Source organism: Canis lupus, chromosome 3 (assembly GCF_011100685.1).
Source record: "Canis lupus familiaris isolate Mischka breed German Shepherd chromosome 3, alternate assembly UU_Cfam_GSD_1.0, whole genome shotgun sequence".
Lineage (NCBI taxonomy): Eukaryota > Metazoa > Chordata > Mammalia > Carnivora > Canidae > Canis > Canis lupus.
In genome coordinates, this window is record NC_049224.1 from 6379864 (window position 1) to 6402713 (window position 22850).

The 22850-nt window shown below is 34.6% G+C and overlaps 1 long non-coding RNA gene across 1 annotated transcript; it reads right to left on the reverse strand.

Moving 5' to 3' along the window:
- Positions 1–5949: 5949 nt before the first annotated feature.
- Positions 5950–18868, reverse strand: LOC111095343. The gene is made up of 3 exons (XR_005356280.1): positions 18760–18868; positions 14315–14513; positions 5950–6087 (listed from the first exon to the last, which is right to left on the reverse strand). It is a non-coding gene; the product is annotated as an uncharacterized LOC111095343 (long non-coding RNA).
- Positions 18869–22850: the final 3982 nt, after the last annotated feature.

Below are 22850 nucleotides of genomic sequence, written 5' to 3' on the forward strand. Positions count from 1 at the left end.
CCACTTCTTTCAGGATTTGATATTCTTACATTGCTTACTTCAGGAGTGGGCATGTGATTTTAAGAAACGAAATTTGGGCAAAAATGAACTGTGACTTTTGACTCTATTAAGTGTCACCTTTTGCTTGCCAGATTCCTCCTATGCCTTTAAAAAATTTTTAATTTAAAATGTAACAATTTAAAAAAGTTTAAACATCTATAAAATTTAAATTTTTAATTAATTTTCAATTTAAAAAGTTAAAAACAAAAAATTAAATCCAATCCAACATGAGCCCAACATGGGGCTTGAACTCATGACCCTAAGATCAAGAGTCTGATGCTTAACCAACTAAGCCACCCAGGAGTCTCCAGATCCCTTTTACTTCTGCTATTTTTGTGATAGACAGCTAGGTCCACCTGTGTCCCAAATCAAGGTGATACTGTGCAGAATCATAGCGATCCATGATGGACAGGTAGTGTTTGCAAGATATTAACCTTAGCTATAAGCATGGAGTTGGGTTATTGCAGTTGTGTTGACCCGAGTGATCCAGTGATCACTCAAAGGGTGTTCTGATGGGAATATGAAAGTTGGCGAGGATTGGTCTTACCACACTCTGGGTTTCCATTCCAAAATTACACACGATTTGATCTCTCCCAACTGGTATCTTTTTCTTTTAAATTTCAGTTTTAACTTGAGACAGTTCAAGGAATTAATTTTTAATACTTGGTCTATCCACAAATTTGTTTTTGTAACCCAGTTTCCACACTTTCATCAAATGACCCCTGTTAATTTCTATACACTTTAGTGTTACAGTGATAGTTACAGTCACAATATTATCAACTCTTTTAACCCACAAGCACGTTACCTATTACAAATTAACTTTACTGGGACACCTGGGTGGCTCAGCAGTTAAGCACACCTGCCTTCAGCTCAGGGTGTGATCCCATAGTTCCAGGATCGAGTCCCACATCGGGCTCGCTGCAGGGAGCCTGCTTCTCCCTCTGTGCTCTTATGAATAAATAAAATCTTTAAAAAAATTAACTTTACTATGAATGGAGAAAAATTAACAGTAGATTCAGCATCAAAAGTATAAAAACTGATTCTATTCATGAACACTGAAAATCATTTAGAATACTACTGGATTCAAACAACAAAAGACTTAAGCACAAGAGCTTCTTTAGGTTCCCCATTTAGTCTAAATCTAGAAATAGAGCTGGAGATCTCTCTTCAGGAATGTTTTTACAAGCAGGTTCTTTCTTCAGTTTTTAAAAAGATTTTATTTATTGATTCGTAAGAGACACACAGAAAGAGAGGCAGAGACACAGGCAGAGGGAGAAACAGGCTCCATGCAGGAAGCCTGATGTGGGACTCGATCCCAGGACCCTGGGATCACACCCTGAGCCAAAGGCAGACACTCAACTGCTGAGCCACCCAGGTGTCCCTCTTTTGTAGTTCTTTATAATGCTTCCCCTTCTGGGGGACAAGCTTCTTATTTAGGTTGTCTCATTAAGTAGCTTTATTTGAAAAGCAAGAAAACCTGTCTTCCTCTAGAAGCTTCATCAGACTTCCTTTTTAAAGTCTGATTGTGATGTAGGATTGATGTATGTCACTGTCTTTGACGTCCAGTTGTGGCCTGAAGTATGTCATGCCGTTGTCAGCTTGGCTTCTGTTCCTAAATAAAGTAATAAGGTAGGAGAGTTACCTTAAAAATGAGTCCACCCATTTGTGAATATCTGGATGGAAGTTTATATGAGGACACAGAGCTTGTGCTTTAAGAAAGGGAAAGAAGGTGGGGCGATTGGGTGGCTCATCTGGTTAAGCATCTGACTCTTGATTTCAGGTCATGATCTCAGGGTTATGGGATCCAGTCAGTATCAGACTCCACACTCAGGAGTCTGCTTGAGATTCTCTCTCTTCCTCTCCTTCTGTCCCTCGCCCCTCAACAAATCAATACATAAATGAATAATATCTTTTTAAAAAGGAAAGGAAATAAATGTCCACCACATATGCTGTAATTTATTTGAACACTCAATTATCTTTTGCATTACTTAGTGAAAATAATGAGCAGTAATAAAAGTATCCTATACTAATTTTTACATATGGCAACGAGTGTATAAAATTTTAATAACCACTTAAGAACATTTTTGAAGACCCACTCAAATCAAGATGGTATAAAGAATAAATGTAACATCATCCACAAACATTAGACCGTATATTGTGAAAGAACAGCAAGTATTTGTTATATTATTATGGTCATTAGTATAGATATTTCTATGATGCTATTCAAAAGGCCTTTAGATGGACTGAGGATTCTCTTAAATTACTGCCGAATTTCCAAATATGCATCTTTTTCTCTAACAGAATAAAACTACAGTCAGTCTTATTACATATTTAGACAAGTCTTGTCTTTTATTTATCTTACTTAATTCACTCAAAGACTATAACTTCAAAATGTCTCAATGCTTTGGTAGAGTTAAAAATGAAAAAAATCATCAATATACTTCCCACTAATGTCCTATTATAGTGATTATCATTAACATATATTGAGGTCTATTCTAGGCACTTAACTTTAGTTAATCATGTTCATTGGTTTGATATATTGATGGTTGGAAGAAATTTCTAAATGTTATTTTTAGCTCTTTTGACCCATTATATTCTTTCTGAGCTTAATACTGCTTTGGTATTACCTCCAGAGGAAGTTAAAGAACACTACAAATATTCAGGAAATATAATTCATTAAAAGAGTAATTTTTTAAAGATGTTATTTATCTTTTCATGAGAGACACAGAGAGGGAGGCAGAGACACAGGCAGAGGGAGAAGCAGGCTCCCGGTGGGGAGCCAGACTTGGGACTCAATCCCAGGACCCAGGGATCGTGACCTGCACTGAAGGCAGATGCTCACCAACTAAGCCACCCAGGCAGCCCTAAAAGAGTACTTTATACATTTGGAGAATTTTTTCAGTATTTCCTCAAGAGTACCATCTGATATTATTTGGTGGCACATCAGTTAATCTATACTTTATGCCCTTTGGGTATAAGGAACAGCATGTTTCCCTTGGAAACACCATCTACTGCCTTGGCATTAGTGAAATCCAGTTGGCCTGAATTATGGAGTCAGTCCAGCCCTGAAGATCTGAAATTATCCAGGTTTCTAAAAGGGAATAAGAACACCTTTGCCACCCAAACCCTCATTGCATACATCATCACTCAAACCTTCCGGTTTCACAACCTATTTAAATCATTTTTATCAGAATTCAGATCATGTTTTCTGGTTATTTGTTGTTGATATCACTGTTTTGTTTTCATTAGTGTAACTGGTATTACAGTGCAATTAACATTTTTATTATTTGTATTCTGTCAAATTAAGGGAAGCTACAAAATGAATTATTGGCAAGTAGTTTTCCTCATATTACATTGAAATTTTCTCATTTTGCATACAGATATAATGGCCATCTGTCCCACTTTTTTGTCTCCAAATTTAAGTATTTGCAATATCATAATTTGGAAAAACTAAGATCCTTAGTAAGATATAATAGGGCATATGTAGTCCATGAAACTAATAACATATTAATGAAATGTAAATTAGCTTCAAAGAGTAAAAATGACTCCTCTAATACTTACCTGATCTATTCCATTTATTAATTGACTTTCTTCTCTAACTTCTCTTGGCTTTTTGGTCTTTACCAAAGAACCTAAGTGTGAGCATGAATATATAATTTTTATGTACTAGAACCTGCCTCATTAGCTATCATCAAAACAGTTGCCTTCTAGTAGGCAAAACAATTGAACAAGGTAATAACCCAAAGTGGTGGTACAGTTACAACCCTTTTATATTTATCAAACTGTGAAGTCGAGTGAGGTTATCAGTTTATGCTCATACAGTGTTGTGCTGCTGTGCAGTATCAAGGGTTCTGAATCACTAGAGGATGTCCATTCTAAGTACTGAGGAATTGGCTAACAGAAAATAGGAGTGAATAGCCAATTCCTAAATATCTATGGTTCCATTCTGTGGATATCCTTAGATCATCTTAGTTTTAAATTGTAGTAAAAAAGCTATCAAAGGCTGTCTGAATTCAGTTGCATCTGCTTCTTAGAAAAACTAAAAAGAAAAAAAAAAGGAGGGAAATAACATAGGTAAATAAAGCTCTAAGGAAAGGTTCTTGGCATTTTTTTTATAGAAATATAATTGAATTCTGCTTTGGGAAAATCATCTTAAATTTGTATTAATCCTCCAAATACCAGAGAACAGATTTGTATTATAAAGTGATGAATTTTATGATAGATTTTGGGCACATATAGTTTTGAATGAAATATAGTAGTTAGATAGATACATTTTCTTAGAAATCTATACTCTAAATCATGAATATATGCTTATTTCTTTATGAGGACTCCTGGGATAAAATGAGGCAGATGTCATATACCTAAGAAATCTGTTTTATTACATAAAAACCTTTTGACAAAATCATATTAAAAATTTCCACTTTGATCATTCTAAACAGAAATTCAATGGTAAGTTTTAATGAACCTGAATTCAATAGTTAACTCAGTCAAATATCTAAGATTCACATTTCCACAGGTTTTGAATATATTCTCCCCTTAAGGGACTGCATAGTGATCTTCAGTCTCTTTCAAATACTTCTCTAAATCAGTCTTGTATTAATTTATCTGTTTATTGAACTGACATATTGTTTGGAATGAATGAATTCAATAAAAAGGATAAACCATTTTTCTACAATAAGCAATGCTTAACAAATATTGCATAACCATATGGTTTATGGGAAATTTTACCATAAAACAAAGTAAAAACATCATATTATACTGCTAAATTTAGTTCAGCTTGCTTTGGGTTGGAAAGAAGGTAAACTATAATCGCAAAATGGCTTTATTTTGTAACAATGTCATAGTACATTTTTTTTCTTGAATATCGCAAAATAGTAAATATTGAGATTTATGAGCACATGTAGAGAAAGACTATATCGTCTTTACTGTCATGAAAAAACACTATTTCATAAATATTTCAAATATTAAAAATATATAAAAAAGTTCTGTAAGTAAATAAGGGTGTATTTATAAATAAGAATATTTTACAAATTCTTGTTCTATGTGCATGGATAGTATCCTCTATACAGTAAAAGTCTGATTATATAATGGTGTGGTAAGTTTCTCTGTTATTTTGTGAAAAAAACAAAACAAAAACATTCCAGGCATACCTGTGTTGTAAATGGATAAACACTTGAATACACTGGAAAATTATACAATGATATGATTTTTTGTGAAAGATTATTCCCTATGCTTTATTCTTTTTGGAGCAGTTAATTTGAACTTTTTGAAGTTTAAATTAGATGGTTTCTTAATAACTATTGAAGTGATACTTAAAATCTGTATGTGAATTGGTTAAGGTTAATATCATCTATGCTCTTTAATATATCCCTGAGCTCATTTATTAATATTACAGACTTAGGCATGGACTCCTTTGATTATTAAAAAGCCTATTTCAAGTTCTACAAAGATACAATTTCAGTGATAATGTGTTAAGCATTATTATATATATTTTACTGTTTCCTAAAAACATGAAATAGGAGTATATGTAATATAGATATATATATATATTTCTCCCCATAATCATTTACTTTCTTATAAATTCTACCTATAAATATTTATTGAGCACTTGCTCAATAACTGGTACTAGAAATTTGAAATAGAGTAATAAATTTATTGAGACCCTGCTGTTATAGAATTTACATTTTCATGAACAAATGGTAAACAAATAAAAGGAAAACTTTATATACTATGTGATAGTTTTGTGTCAACATGATTGGGCTAAGAGATGTCCCGACAGCTGGTGTCATCAGAAGATATGAACATTTAAATCAGTAGATTGAATAAAGATCTGCCCTTACCAGTAAGGGTGGGTACCATGCAATCATTGAGGGCCAAAACAGAATAAAAAAGTGGAGGTAAGCCAATTGACTTTATTTTCCTGACTCCCATCTTCTCTAGCCATCAAACATTGGAGCTTCCAGTTCTCATACATTGGACTCACCAGTGGCCTCCTGGTTCAGCAGCTTTTAGAAGATAGATCTTGGGACTTCTTTGGCCTCCATAACACTGTAAGACAATTTCTATAGTAAATCTTTTTCTATGTCTAACATCTAGGTCTATATATCCTATTGGTTCTGTTTCTCTGGAGAATCTTGACTAACATACCTGCCTAAAGTATGTACTAATACTACTATGAACAGGATTTTGAAATTTGAAGAAGCTAAGCTAGAAGGGAGACAAAGATCTAAACCAGTAAAGTGGCCAACCAACTAAAGATCTGCTAAAAGACCTTATAATAAAGAGGAGGAAACATCCTGTAGCCCCACCAGGAGTGCACAGGGTTCCTTTTCCTCCATATCTTCAGCAGCACTTGTTGTTTCTTGTCTTTTTTTTATTCTAGCCATTCTGAAACACGGAAGGTGATTATCTCATTGTGGTTTGATTTGCATTTCTCTGATGATTAATGACGCTGATCATCTTATTATACTTGTGTTGGCCATCTGGATGTCTTCGGAAAAATGTCTATCCTCTGCCTATTTTTAAAACAGATTATTTGTCTTTGTTTTGGTTGGTTTGTTTTTTTTTGGTGTTAAGTTGTATATCTATCTGTATGTTTTGGATATTAACCCCTTATCAGATACATCATTTCCAAATATCTTCTGCCATTTAAGAGGTTGTCTTTTCATTTTGTTGATAGTTTTTGTGCCAGGCAAAAGCTTTTTTTTTTTTTTTTTTTTCTCTTTTCTGAGGAGACATATCAAGAAAAACATCAAATTGTTGGCTATGTTTTCTTCTAGGTGTTTTATGGTTTCATGTTGTACAATTAGGACTTTAATCCATTTTGAGGTTATTTTTGTTTTTAGTGTAAGAAGGTGGTCCTGTTCATTCTTTTTATATGTAGCTGCCCAGTTTTCCCAGCATCATTTATTGAAGAGGCTTTCTTCCATTGTATATACTTTGTCTTCTTTGTTATAGATGAATTCATCATATAAGTTGGGTTTCTTTATGGACTCTGTATTCTGTTTCCTTGATTTATGTGTTTATTTTTGTGCCAGTGCCATGATGTTTGATTACTACAGCTTTGTAGTATATCTGGAAATGTGGGATTTTCCCAAGATTTATTCTTTTCTCATTATGGCTTTGACTATTTGGGTTTTTGGTGGTTCCATACAAATTTTAGTATTATTTGATCTAGCTGTGTGAAAAATGCTGGTGGCATTTTGATAGGAATTGCACTGAATCTATTGATTGCCTCGGGTCGTATGGACATTTTAACAACATTCTTCCAATCCATGATCATAGAGTATCTTTCCATTTGTTCCTGCTGTCTTCAGTTTTATGCTTTTTGTAACAGTTATAATTGGATTTGTTTACTTAATTTCTCTTTTTGCTACAGAAATGCAAATAATTTCTGGGTATTAATTTGGTATCCTGCAAGTTTACTAAATTGATAAATTCTAGTAGTTTTTTGATTGGGTCTTCTGGGTTTCCTATGTATAGTATCACTTCATCTGTAAATTGTGACAGTTTAACTTCTTCCTTACCAATTTGGATGGTTTTTGTTTTTTCTTAATGCTCTGGCTAGCACTTCCAGTACTACATTGAAGTGGTGAGAATAGAAAACCTTATCTTGAATCTTAGAAGGAAAGCTTTTAGTTTTTTACTGTTAAGAATGATGTTGGTTATGGGCTTATCATATATGGCCTTTATAATGTTGAATTATGTTCCCTCTATACCCAGTTTGTTGAGGGTTTTTATAATAAAATGATGTTTTGTCAAATGCTTTTTCTGTATCAATTGAAATGATCACATGATTTTTATCATTTTCTTAATGTGGTATGTCATATTCATTGATTTGTAGAAGTTGAACCATAATGCAATCCCAGGAATAAATAACACTCGATCAAGGTGTATGATCCTCATAATGTACTGTTGAATACAGTAATATTTTATTGAGGATGCCCAACAGAGATAGTGACCTATTTTTTTTTTTTTTTTTTGGTCTGGCTTTACTCAGGGTAATATGGGCCTTCTGAGCTTGAAAGTGTTTCTAGAAACCTATAAATTACCAAAACTGGAACAGGAATAAATAGAAAACTTGAACATACTGATAACCAGTAAAGAAATTGAATTAGTAATCAAAAAAAAACTACCAACAAACAATATTCCAGGGCCAGATAGCTTCATAGGCAAATTCTAGCAAACATATAAAGATGAGTTAGTGCCTATGCTTCCTAAATTATTCCAAAAAAATAGAAAAGGAAGGGAAACTTCCATTTTTTTCTAGGAACTACACTGATACCAAAGCCAGATAAAGACACCACTGAAAAAAATAACTACAGACCAATATCCCTGAAGAAAATGGATGAAAAAATTTCAATGAAATCCTAGCAAACCAAATCCAACAATACACCAAGTGGGATTTATTCCTGGGTTATAAGTGTGGCTCAGTATTTGCAAATCAATGTAATATACCACATTAATAAAAGAAAGGATGAGAACCATATGATAATTTTAATAGTTTCAATAGATGCGGTAAAAGCATTTGGTAAAGTACATCCTTTCATGATAAAACCCCTCAAAAAAGTAGGTTTAGAGGGAACATATCTCAATATAAAAAGGGCATTTATGAAAACCCACAGCTAGTATCATCCTCAATGGAGGAAAACTGAGAGCTTTTCTTCTACAGTCAGGAACAAGACAGGGATCTCTACCCTCATCATTGTTATTAACATAGTACTGGAAGTCCAATCCACACCAGTCAGACAACAAAAAGAAATAAAAGGCATTTAGGTTGAAAAAGAAGAAGTAAAACTCTCATTATTTGTGGATGACATGATGCTATATACAGAAAACCCTAAAGATTCTACCAAAAACAAACAACAACAACAACAAAAAACCCTGCTAGAACTGATAAATGAATTCAGTAGAGTCACAGGATACAAAAATCAACGTACAGAAATCTGTTGCATTTTTATACACAAATAATAAAGCAAGAAAAAGAAATTAGGGAATCAATAGTATTTATAATTTCTCCAAAAATAGTAAGATACCTAGGACAAAACCTAACCAAAGAGGTGAATGTACACTAAAAGCTATAAAATACTGATGACACACAAAAAAATAGACATTCCAGCTCATAGGTTGGAAGAACAAATATTGTTAAAATGTTTATATTACCAAAAGCAATCTACATATTTAATGCAATCACTACATATTTAATGATACCACCAGCATTTTTTCTCAGAGCTAGAACAAACATTCCTAAAATATATATGGAAACACAAAAGACCCCAAATAGCCAAAGCTACTCTGAAAAAGAAAAAGCTGGAGGCACCACAATTCCAGACTTTATATTACAAAGCCGTAGTATTTAAAACATTATGGTACTGGCACAAATATGGACACACAGATCAGTGGAAAGGAATAGAAAACACATAAATGACCTTACAATTATATGGTTAATTTCCAATGGGGAAAAGAATGTCTCTTCAACATAGTGTTGGGAAAACTGGACAACATGGAAAAGAATGAAACTGGACCACTTAATTTTACCATACACAAATTCAAAATGTATTCAAGACCTGAAACAAAAAAAAAAAAAAAAAAAATCCTAGGGAGTACAGAAGCAGCAATTTCTCTGACATCAGCCATAGCAACTTCTTTCTAGTAAGGTCTCCCAAGGCAAAAGAAACAAATATTTTTTAAACTATTGGGACACTTAACCGAAATAAACAGCTTCTGTGAAGGAAACAATAAATCTAAAAGGCAACCTATGGAATCAGAGAAGATAATTGCAAATTAGATATGATAAAGGATTAGTATCCAAAATATATAAAGAACTTATAAAACTCAACACCAAAAAAAAAAAAAAGAATAATCCAGTTAAGAAATGAATAGATATTTTCCCAAAGAAGACAGAACTGATGGCCAATGGACACATGGAAAGATGCTCAACATCACTGATTATCAGGGAAACACAAATCAAAAGTACAATGAGTTATCATTTCTCACCTGTCAGAAAGTCTAAAATCAACAGCACAAGAAAAAACAGGTATTGGCAAGGACGTGGAGAAAGGAGAAAGGTTGGTGCGAGTGCAAACTAGTACAGCCACTATGGGAAACAGTATGAAAGTTCCTCAAAATGTTAAAAATAGAACTACCTTTTTGACCAAGCAATCACATTACTAGTTATTTATCCAAAGAAAACAACATACTAATTCAAAGGGGTACATGCACCTCATGTTTGTAGCAGAATTCTCTACAATAGCCAAATTACAGAAACAGCCCAAGTATCTATTGATCAATACATATATATATATGTAGTCATATATGTGTGTGTGTGTGTGTGTGTGTGTGTGTGTGTGTGTGTGAACAAACTGATAGTGACCAGAGGGGAGGTGAGTGAGGGGATGAGTGAAATAGGTGATGGATATGAAGAGTGTGTACATGTTGTGATGTATGGAAGTGTTGAGTCACTGTATTGTACACCTCAAACTAATATTACACTGTGTGTTAGCCTGACTTTAAGTGTTTTCAAAAATAAATAAAATGTATTTAAGAGAACAAAATTAGGTCATGGAGATAGCAACTGGCAAAATAATAATGAACAAAATTAACTCCCATGTATTTTTTGTGAAGGCAGTATAATTAAAAAGAAAAAAGTATTCCTTCCTCTTCTGTATTCTGAAAGAGTTTGAGAAGGATTAGTATTAATTCCTCTTAAAACTCTTCTTAGATTTCACCAATGAAGCCATCTGGTCCTACATTTTCTTCCTTGAGAAACTTTAGTAATTGGTCTCTTCAAATTGTCTTTTTTTTTTTTTTTTTCCCAGGAGTTAGTCTTGATGTGTTGTGTTTTGGGGATTTTATCCATTTATTTCATGTTGTCCACTTTGTTGGCATATAATTGTATATGTATATTATCAGTTGTAATGTCTTCTCTATCATTTAGAATTTGATATGAGTTCTAATCTTTTATCTTGGGTATGTCTAGCTAACATTTTGTTGATTTTATCTTTTTTTTTTTTTTAAATAGCTCTTAGTTTTACTGATCTTTTTGTCTCTATTTCATTTATTTTTGCTCTTTGTTATTTATTTCATTCTGATAACTTTGGGCTTAATTTGCTCTTCTTTTTCTTGAGGAATAAAGCCAGATTGTTTGAGATATTTGTTTCTTAATGTAGCATTTATCTCTATAAATATCCTTCTTAGGAATGCTTTTTGTTCTGAGTTTATGGTATGTTGTATTGCCATTTCCATTTATTCGTCTCATGATACTATTTGATTTCCCCTTTGGTTTTTTTCTTGATCCATCTGTTGTTCAGGGACATGTTGTTTAATCTCCACATATTTGTAAGTTTTCCAGCATGTAATTGATTTTTAGGTTTATACTATTGTGGTTGGGAGAGAATACATGGTGAGATTTCAACCTTTTTAAATTTATTAAGACTTTAGTGAAAGACCGGGGAATGGGCAATTTTGGTGGCTCCCTCTTGTGCAGAGCCCTGGTGAGATAGCTGGTTAACAACTGCTTCTTTGTTTGCTACAGTCCTGTGGGACTCATGAATGGAAGCCCCTTCAGCTATCAGAATCAGACATTTGTAGACCTGTCTCTTGGCTGTAATTGCAAAAGCTGGGGTGCAGATGTGTATGCAAGCTCCTTCCAGGGATTTTTCTGTTGAGTTGGGGCAGGATGCAGGGAGACAGCAGGAGTGGTGTCTACCAGCTTACCTAGTTTCTGAGTAGACGTACATCAGCCCCTGGAATCAATTTTTATGTGATTATTTTCTCATTTGCCTCATGTGTGGGAGTCACACAGCTATTTTCTGTTGGTGCACCATGGAATGGGGAATCTTAGGAGCTTCCCCTGTCGCCACCTTGGTCAACTCCTTCTCTACTATATTCTTAGGCATAGTTCCCACCAAGTTATTGATCTCTTAAATGTTCTAACTACTCATAGTCCAAAACCATGCTCAACAGATGATACAATTAGTCCATCAAGCCAAAAAAAAAAAAAAAGCTAAGGCCAATCTAACCCTGGAAACCACAAATTCCAACTTCACAATTCTTATGCATCTTGAATAATATTTAAAGACAGGAATTGTCTATCTTAAACATAGAGGGGATGGCCAAGGTGTGCACACTTGCCTATTTACTAATTCACTGATGTGGCTTGGCCAAAATTTTGTCAGCCTTCCTGTCTCCCCATTGTCCTATGAACTCTATCTTACTCAGGATTCTAAGGTATACTAAAGGGATAGAACATACTCCCTTTAAAGCTCATTCTGATGATCAGCTGGCAACAGGAAGGAACATTAAGTGTTAGGCCACCTTTTTCCCTCTCAGGTCTTGCTGACTCTCTTTGACCCTGCTTACTATTCTCTATATAAATCTTTTCTGTTTGATTTTGAAATACTTGCAGATCTCAATGTCTAGGTGTTTTTCTTACTGCAATAGTCTTTTCAGATAGTCTTTTCTTGGCAGAGTTCAGATTTGTTTTTATTTAAAAACATATTACACAAAATGAAACAAAAAACCTATTATAGTGTTTTATATCCACTGATTATAAATACTGCATAAATAAATTTTCATTTCCTGTAATATTGGTTGGGAATGATAACCACTTTATTAAGAATGGTGGCTATACAGTGAAGGAAGAGGTAGTGAATGGAGTGTATTTACATGAATTATGTAAAGAGCCCCAACAATTTGGAAACATTTCAATTTTTAAGCTGGAATTTGGGTACAAAACATGTTCATTTAATATTATTTATATTGCATGGTATCTCTAAAGTACTTCAATTTCTTACTAAGGCTTTGATAATGCTAAAAAGAAACAACAGGCCCAAAATAGAATCACTTGTGTTTAGCCCCACATCAGCAAATTAAGATTTAATACCTAATATAATTGCCTTTTCAGCCTTTCTCAGGAATGTAACCTTTACCTAATCAACCAGGAATTACCTGGTCAGCACTGGTGAGGTAATCCCTGATAAGACCCCTCTGTTCCCCATCAGTAGGTTACCTAGCCTGAAACAATCCACCCTGTGCTAATAAATTTCTTTTCCACTCCCTCTGTGCCTTTAAAAACCTTCTCTTTTCTGAAGCTTTGCAGAGTTCCTTTCTATTTGTTAGAAAGAATAATGGTTGATTCATGAATCATTAAATAAAGCCAATATCATCTTTGAGTTTACTCAATTGAATTTATTATTTTTTTTTTTTAACAATAGTAAAGAAGGAAACAAATCAACAATAGCAGTGGAGAGAAGGCAAGGCTGTTGTTGGCATTTAATAGCTTTACATATTTCTTTCATTAGCAAGGGTTAAAAATAGATTGAAAACTAAGATTCAAATTGTTTTCAATCAAAAACTTGGGTATTGTAAGCTTTCCCTTGAAGTACACGTCTCAGTGGCAAAGAGTTCCAGAATTAAGTTCGTTGTTGACCCCTTCTATTTCTGTCACCTTGGAACCTCTGATCCCTCATCTATGAGATGTATAAGTGCTACTTCTTCAGGCTATTTTAGGTTTAAACAACAAAATCCAACTAAGTAAATTTAAAGATGTAATTGGCTTTACTAAATAATTCGTGAATTAGCATCCCACCTAGCAAACAGGAACTCCATCGAGCTGCAGAAAAGGAAAGGCTTTAGAGGTAGCGAGGGAGTGGTAAAAAGTAAATTATTAGCAAAGAATACATTGTTTTTAGGCAAGGTTGTTCTCTTAAGAGGAACAGGAGGGGTCTATCAGTAAATTTCCTAGTGATGACCAGGAAATTCCAGGTTAACTGGTTAAATGTTACATTCCTGGGGGAGTTGAAACTACAGTCAGGTTAGGGAGTAAGTCTTGGTTTTCTGACATGGGGCTCTTAACATAGACTCTCAGCTTAAGTGAGAGATGTGATCAAAATATAAGGCATTAGCGCCACTCTGAGCTACTGCACTGTATTTCTTGCAGCTTTTGTTGATTTTTTGTGTGTGTGGTATTCACAGGTCATAACTTCAGGTTCATGATTTTTAAGCCATTTTCTTTAATCATTAGGCATGCATAAGCCCAAGGAAAATGACAACCCTCACAAAGGCAAACCTTGTTGGTGCACAAAATACTCTCACTAAGGTGGCATTGCTAATGGACAAATAGCAGGTTTTGATGTCAAATCCAGGGTTCTAAAAGGCAAACGTTACCCTGTTAGAAATGGACTGAGGCCTGTGTCACAGGAAAGGGAAAAAAGGAAAGAAGAAAGGATTTCGTGTGTAAAATATGAAGTTGTAATCTTGGAAGGATTCAGTTTACCTCAAAGTCAGCTACTTCTCCTCCTATCCATTTGATCAGAAGGTCTCTGGAATCTGTCACGTGGAGCCTTTTGCAGTTATGAGATGCATGTCCAAGGGTTAAGTCCCTGAGGTTTGGCTGCTACTGACTGGGGAGGAATGTTTGCTACAGTAAGTCTCAAGGAGATTCAAGGGCAGTCTTTGTTTTACTGAATCCAAATCTGAAGGGTAGGATACAAATGGAAATGTTAGTTTGAAGAGTCAAAGACAGATTTTTACAAAAAGGAGAAGAATTTAGGATGTAGTTCAGTTTACAAGTATACCGGAACCTCAACAGGATTAGAACCTAATACAAAAGTATAAAAATATTTATTTCTCTATATAATCACTCTCCATTTTTTAATAGCAAAATATGTTTGCATTAAACTTTGCCTGATTACATATGTGTATCCCAGGAATAGTAATTGACCACTTAAACTCTTTTTTTAAAATGACTTTGCTGGAAGCTTGTAAGCAAAGTAACTTTTTTTGCCCTCATCTCTCTCATATAGGATATTCCAGTCAAATATAACCATTATTTTCAAACGTGTTCCATCATGGGAAGAACAGATTCTCATTGAACTTATGTAAGTAACTTTTGTCAAACATAAACATAAAGGAGAAAAAAGACCAGAAAAAGAATCTTGAGAAACCACAAAACAAGTAACAAAATGGCAATACACACATATCTATGAATAATTACTTTGCTTTTTGATTGGATCATTTTGTCAATTTAGAGTGATAGAATAGATTTTAAGAAAACCTTAAAAGATCAAGAATTTTTGAATTTTGGAGAGATTAAGTATATCTCACTGAATTGTTCATGGGCTTAAAAGGCTTCCTAAGGCCTAATAAAGTAAAACATACAGCCAGGAATATTTAAAACGAGAAGTCACAAAAATTAGGGTCCTCTTCCTCATTTCATTTTGACCTCTGTTACTCATTCTGCTTGTTCATTTTTCCATTAGTTCTGGGAATTCTTACTCAGTTCAGTCGTATGATATGAAAGTCACCAAAAACTTGTATTCTAACAGACTTGTCAGATTCCTTTCCATAAATTTCCCTGAAAATTTTTGTAAAAGCATCTGAATAAAACAAGAACTGTTGGTAAACAGCCATTTCAAAGGTCTGATTAGAACTCATAATATAGTTAACAAAAAAATTTGGGTTATTTCTAGGTCATAAAACATTGTTAAGATTATGACTGATAGCATTAAAATTTTGATATATCCTGATAATTTTTTTACAATTTGTACAACACTAATATTAATATGACTATAATATATATATTTACCCACACAATGTAAGCTAAGAAGGTTTAGCATGACCTATTTGACAATGCTCTCCATATAATTTAGCAAACCAAATAAGCCACGTTAGTTTAATATTAAACTTCCTATGAGAAAACAAATTCTTGAAATGTTCCAGGTACTCCCTGCAATATTTCAAAGTTAATTTGTGGTCAAAATTATTCACTTTAGAATTTGGATTTGGACACTTGACTAAATAGGACCACAGGTGACTGTGAAGCAAGAGTTTTCTATGTAACCAAAGTGATAAGACTTCACAGGTAAATACAGAAAGTTACATAGTCTTGAGCAAAACTTAGCTCTTTTAATATCAGGAAGGCTGAGTTTACTTAAGTAACCAACAACCTGATGAAGACAAAACACAGAATCTTTGTTTTTCTAGGCCGATTACAATAAAGTTAAACAACCTAAGAAAACTTTGTCCTTTTAACGGAGGAAAAAAAAAATGAATTTAAATTTTTATCAGTGTCCTTTAAATATTCAAACTCTTATTTATATCTATCTTAGTCAGCTTGACTAAGCTTACTTTTCATTAAACTTACTTTTCAGAGATTCCTTTGCCACAAATCTATAACTTTTTGCCTTTGGATTTTGTCTCTATTTTCCTCCTTTCAAATAACTACATTTACTTTAGGACAACATTACTTTCTTTTCCCTCAACAAAAATGAATTTCCATTCTTAACTTTTATTACCTAAAGTATACACACTTCCTTCCTTCTTCTTCTTCTTTTTTTTTTTTTTTTTTTTTTTTTTTTTGCATTCAGAGAGGTTCCTCTTATTTCTAATAGTTTTATTCACATATTTTAATTAGAATTCTTAGCCCTTAGTTTGCTTAATTATAGAAATTAAAGGTTCCTAAGTAAAATTAAGAAAACCAAGTAGCAATCATTTGTGAACTATTAGAGTAGCATTCTTTCAGGTTGACAAATTTTTGAATACATTTCATAATTTCTAGAAACAAGCTTCTTCATGGTACAACTTTTGAATAAAAGACAAAAAATGCTTCCTAAAAAACTCAAATGTATCTTTAATTTCTCTGTGATAAGGAAGAGTAGATAAACCTATGTTCGGTACCTAATATATCACTATTTTAAGTTTCAGGTTACCAAAAAGATTTTGGAAAGTATTTTTAAGTAGATGTAAAACACAATTATTGTTAAGAGGTTAAAAAGTTAGGTTAACTTTTTATCTTATATCTATCTAAATCACTTGCTCCCAATAACTGTGTTTCGATTACCCACAAAAACCTCATGGGACATTAGACCAAATCAACCATCATTCAAAGCTACTTTTTTTGACAGATTTCTCAAGATCTAATATGAGCTCATTCAACTAATAAACCCAAAATAAAATGTTATGTCTGCATTATATCCAATGTTGATAACTCTGACATGTCTTTATATATTAAACCACCAAATTAGTTTTTATTTGCTGAAAATCATGTGAACTTGAAAACTTTGGGGTTAGTTTCTATTATATTTTTAAGATAAGTGCTTAATTTTCCAGTGCTCATTTTTAAACAATCCAATAGACCTCTGATAAATTAATTTTAGTGAGACCACTCAGAATTAGAAAATGTCACAAATCTATAATAGACACACATAAACATACAGAGATCTTACAGTTATTGTTTAAAAATTTTTAGCCATGAGATGGCTATGATAAGGCAAAACTCATTGGTTGTTGGATAACAGTGGGACCCAAACTTTTTCTGACAGATGTAACAACTTAAAGAGATCTGCTCAGATGGCCTGAGATTTTTCTACTAAATCGTTTTAGAGAAGACATGATTTTTCATTCAAAGGACATTTCCCCATTATACTTCTGATAAGAACTTTCTCCCTAAAGTTTGTATTTTTATTTTCAGAGACATAGGGAAAGAATGCAAGTTCCTCCAAGAATTTGGATTTGTAAGCCCAGTAATTTACAAGCCCTTTGAGATAAAAAGTAAACAGAGATAAACTCTGGAGTGCCTTTTGAGCTGAGTTTCCAGTTTTATTAACCTAAAGACAGTTGCTTTTAATTCCTCAAAGAATTGAATCTTAGCCTGGATGTTGAAGGAATGACCTAACCATCTATCTGTGTTAGAATAAATTTGTTTTGTTTATTCTAGTTTTCCCTTGGCCGTTCAAGAGACTAATGCAGAAGTTTATCAGAAAACCCCTCAGAGTCTCATCAACTCTGGGAGAGGCATAAAGGGGGGTGCTTATTTGAAGGTAGATACTGAGGTGTTTTTAGACCCATTAATTTGGTGGACTTTTGTTTACACTTGCATAAAAGGCATTTCAAACAGACCACTAGAATGAGTATTTAAGTAAAGGAGAAGAGAGGGAAGCAGCAAGAGTCCATCTTACAGTCTTTTGCAATAGGTACTTCTTTGCATCTTTTTTTTTTTTTTTTATCAGCTTTCTGCAATGAAACTATTTTTGGAATTTTGAAGTCTGCTTCTAAGTACACTTCTTAAATGATCTTATCAAATGGGGTTGCTCCTCTTAATGGCCTGTGGGACTCTAGTTTGTAATTATCCTGAGGGCTGGCAGCAGTTTGGTTGGAACCCAGCTATAAATGGAGTGTAGCCTACATTTCTGTCTGGCCTTATTTTGATGCCCCCAACATATTAGTTACCAAGCCAAATTCTTCAAGACACAAAACAAGCTTAGTAAGATTTTGCCATTTTTGAAAATATTTATGGCTCCTGCTTCTGCAACCCTAGTGCTAAGACATAAAATAAGCAGGTGTGCCAGAATGTGTCACGCTTAACTCTTTGGATTTTTAAAGATCCCATTTAAAACAAATTTTATTCACCTGAGGCCCCCCACTGGACCCAGTCCAGTCTAAATGCGGCCCAGTACAGTTCCTAAATTGAACTCAATCCAGCTCAAATCAGACCTGGTCTAATCCCACACCCAAACCAGTCTTTAAATTGGACCCAGTCCAACTCTGGCAGGTAACCTCCAGTAATTCCCAATATGGCAATGGCTAGGGTTTTCCACTAAAAAAAAAAAAAACTGAGAATTGTGTCTGCCAGTTTAAGCTGCCCTGAATTATAAGGGAAAATCAAATAGACTGGGAGCAAGAAGCAAAGACAATGGAGCTCAGAACTGAGAGTGAACTTACCCAAGGCCTTTGGTAACAGTGAGAGACTGTGAACTCAGAGGGTTCTTAGGATATTTCTTCTTGTTCCCCAAAGCCAACATCTGTCTGTTCTGGATCCTGTTGCTGCCACTAAATTGGTTAAATAACAATAACAAAACAAAAAACAGCTGAATAAAAGTGAAGATCTAACTGGTTTTATTATATTTACTTAAAATTTATTAAAATGATTCACTAGTCAGCATCCCTCCCATCTAGCAAATAGAAAAGAGCTCCATCACCCATCAAGCTCCAGAAAAGTTTTGTTTTATTTTGTTATAAGGTAGAGAGGGAGTGGAAAAAGGAAATTAAAATTTTTAGCAAAGACTATATTATTTAATTCCCTAGTGATGACCGGGACATTCCAGGTTAACTAGTTAAAGATTACTTTCCTGGGGGAGTTGAAATTGCAGCATTTCACGGAACTGGAATAAACAATGCTAAAATTTGTACGAACCACAAAAGACCACAAATAGCCAAAGCAACCTTGAAAAAGAAATAGCTGGAGACTTTACCATTCCAGACTTCAAGTTATAGTATAAAGCTCTAATGATCAAGATATGATAAGGGCACAAAGACAGACACATTGACCCATGGAACAGAATCCCAGAAATGGACCCACAGCTCTAATCTTCAGCAAAGCAGGAAAGGATATCCCCTGGGGAAAAAGACAGTCTCTTCAACAAATGGTGTTGGAAAAACTGGACTATTTCCTCACACCATACACAAAAAACAAATTAAAAGTGGATGAAAGACTTAAATGTGAGACAGGAATACATCCAAATCCTAGAGAAGAACACAGGTAGCAACCTCTTTGTTGCCGTAGAAATTTCTTATTAGCTAAGGCAGGGAAAACAAAAGCGAAAATGAACTATTGGGACTTCATCAAGATAAAAAAACATTTTGCACAGTTCAGGAAACTATCCACAAAACTAGAAAGCTACCTTTACAAATGACATACCTGATAAAGTGTTAGTATCCAATATCAAGAACTCATAACCACCCCCCCCAAAAAAAATAATCCAGTTAAGAAATGGGCAGAAGACATGAATAGACATTTTGCCAAAGACAACTTACAGACACTAACAGATACATGAAAAGATGGTCAACATCATCAGGGAACTACAAATTAACACCACAATGAGATACCACTTCACATCTGTTAGAATGGATAAAATTAACACCAAATGGAAATGTGTTACTGACAGGTGTTGGCAGGGATGTGGAAAAAGGAAAACCCTTTTGCACTGTTGGTGGGAATGCAAACTGGTGCAATCACTCTGGAAAACAGTATGGAAGAAATATCCTATGACCCAGCAATTGTACTACTAGGTATTTACCTGAAGAATGCAAAAATAGTGATTCAAAGGGACATACACACCATGATGTTTATAGCAGCATTATTAACAATAGCCAAATTAAAAACAAAGCAAACAATAGCCACATTTTGGAGCAAGTCCAAATGTCCATCAACTGATGAGTGGATAAAGAGGTGGTATATACAGAAAATGGAATATTACTGAGTCATCAAAAAGAATGAAGTCTTGCCATTTGCAATGACACAGATGGACTTACAGTATAGGACGCCATGTGAAATAAGTTAAAGACAAGTGCCATAGGATGTCACTCATATGTGGAATTTAAGAAAAGAAACAGATGAATATGTGGGGGGAAAAGGGAGGCAAACCATAAAACAAACTCTTAAATATAGAGAATTGCTGAAGATTGATAGAGGGAGAAAGACAGTGGATGGGCTAAATTGATGATGGGGATTAAAGAAGACACTTGAGAAGAGCACTAAATGTTATATGTAAATGATGAGTTCTAACCTTGAAGCTAATATTCCACTGTATGCTACTAAATGGAATTTAAATAAAAACTTGAAACAAACAAATGTGGCTCTTAATACAAATGGCTTCATGTGGGGTCTGTGGTTTCCTTTTTCACAGAGGTAAAATAGATATAACTAGGTACTTAAGTATGTAAAATGTTAAAGGCAATTCTTTAAATAAAAGATTATGACAAAAGATTCATAATAAACTATCTTCCACGTGATTTTTACAGGCAGACTCAGGACCGCAACGAAGCCTGAGATTCTAGATTTAAAGACATTCTGTCTCCTAAATTAAAAAGAAAAAAAAAAAAAAGAAAAATATTTAAGAGATCATTTTAGAAGTTGAGAGACTTGCATTATAATACCAGCCCTGATACTAATAAGATATATATTTTGGCCTCTGTAAAATATTTTTGTTGAGCATGTAATAGTAATATACCACAGTAAGTGGTAAATGCTGAAGACAAGGTTAAATAAAATAAATTCATTTGTTCTAGGAGCTTACATTATATCATCTATAAAATGGGTGCCCTTAAATTAAATATTTTTGTTTTGCTCAGGCTCCAATAATTCCCAAAAACAATTGCTTTGCCAGAGGTGATCTTGATTTTTTTTTTTTTTTTTTTAACACAGAACTACTATTAAGACAGAAGAGTCAACTGTATGCACCTATGATACAAGTTTTCACCTGGGCCTAAGGCAAGGATCTGCGATATTGTATGTTGCTTATCTACAAGAAGGGAAATTCCCTCTCCCCACAACCGTGCTGTACAGCCCCAGGTGCACTATGTAATTTCCAGGTCTTTACTATTTCTTTAAGAATAAATGTTCCCCCCCCTCCCCCCCTCCCCCCTTCCCCCCCTCCCCCCCCTCCCCCCCTCCCCCCTCCCCCCTTCCCCCCCCTTCCCCCCTCCCCCCTCCCCCCTCCCCCCTTCCCCCCCTTCCCCCCTCCCCCCCTCCCCCCTCCCCCCCTTCCCCCCCGCACTTTGAAAATAGCTAGCATGTGGCTTTCCCTTAAAGATTATACTTTGTGGTATTTCTGGTCCAAGATGTCATTGTAGAAAGGCCCTGAATTTACCTCCTCCACAGACACACCCAATCTGCACCTATTTATAGAGTAATTCCTTCAGAAGAACTGGACAGCTTTGGCACAACAAAAGATAAACCATATAGAGAACAAGGAAGAGAAAAGTAGACACAGTAACAAAGGGAACAATGCTGCAAACTGCAGTGGGGAGGGATAGTAGTGAGAAATCATGAGCAGATTCCTGTGCTCTGGGCACACACACACACACACACACACACACAAAAGCCACCATTTAAAAAAGCAACTGGTACATAAAAGATCCAACCTTAGAACTCCACCAAATAGCAAAGAAACTTCCAGGAAGGAGGAGTTGTGAATGCTGTGGTTTATACTTCCCCTCTCCCTTGGGAACAGAATCTGGACACCATAGCCAGTTTGCCTCCTCAAAGAGCATCAGGTTGCCCCAGGCAAGGCAGGCAGGCCCAGGTTTAAAAGAGTAAGTGGATTATAAAAGACCCAGCCCTAGATCTCCTCCAAAGTATGTGCTGAAAAATCATCTGATAACCTAATGAGGTTTCCCTTGTAGATAATACTTTGCTCTTTCATGCTGCTATTATGATTCTCTCTAGATCTTTAACCTTTGCCTTTTAATTATCTTGCTATGGACCGTCTTGGAACTTTCGGTGCTTCTTCAACCTGGATGTCTGGTTCCTTTGTCAGGTTAGGAAAGTTTTCAGGTATTATTCATTAAGTTTTCTCCCCTTTATTTTCTCCTTCTGGGACCCCTATAATGTGGATGTTCACTTGATGTCCAAGAGATCCCTTAAGCCATCCTCATGTTTTGATCTTTCTTTTTCTTTTTTTTTTTTAAGACTTTATTTATTCATGAGAGACAGAAAGCAGATACTTTGGAGGCAAGAATGGAATGGCATATTATATTCAAAGAGCTAAATGAAAAAATCTACAACCAAGAATACTGTACTTAGTTGGCAAGGTTGTCATTCAGAATTGAAGAAAAGATAAAAAATTTCCCAAACATTAAAGAAATTCATCACCACTACACTGGCCTTATAAGAAATGCTAAAGGTACTTATAAGAAATACTAAAGGTACTTAAAAGCAGCCATAAGAAGAAGACAATGATGGATAAAAGTCTACAAAATATGAAAGCATATACTTTCAATGTGAGGAGGAGGATGTAAAAAAGTTGTTTTAG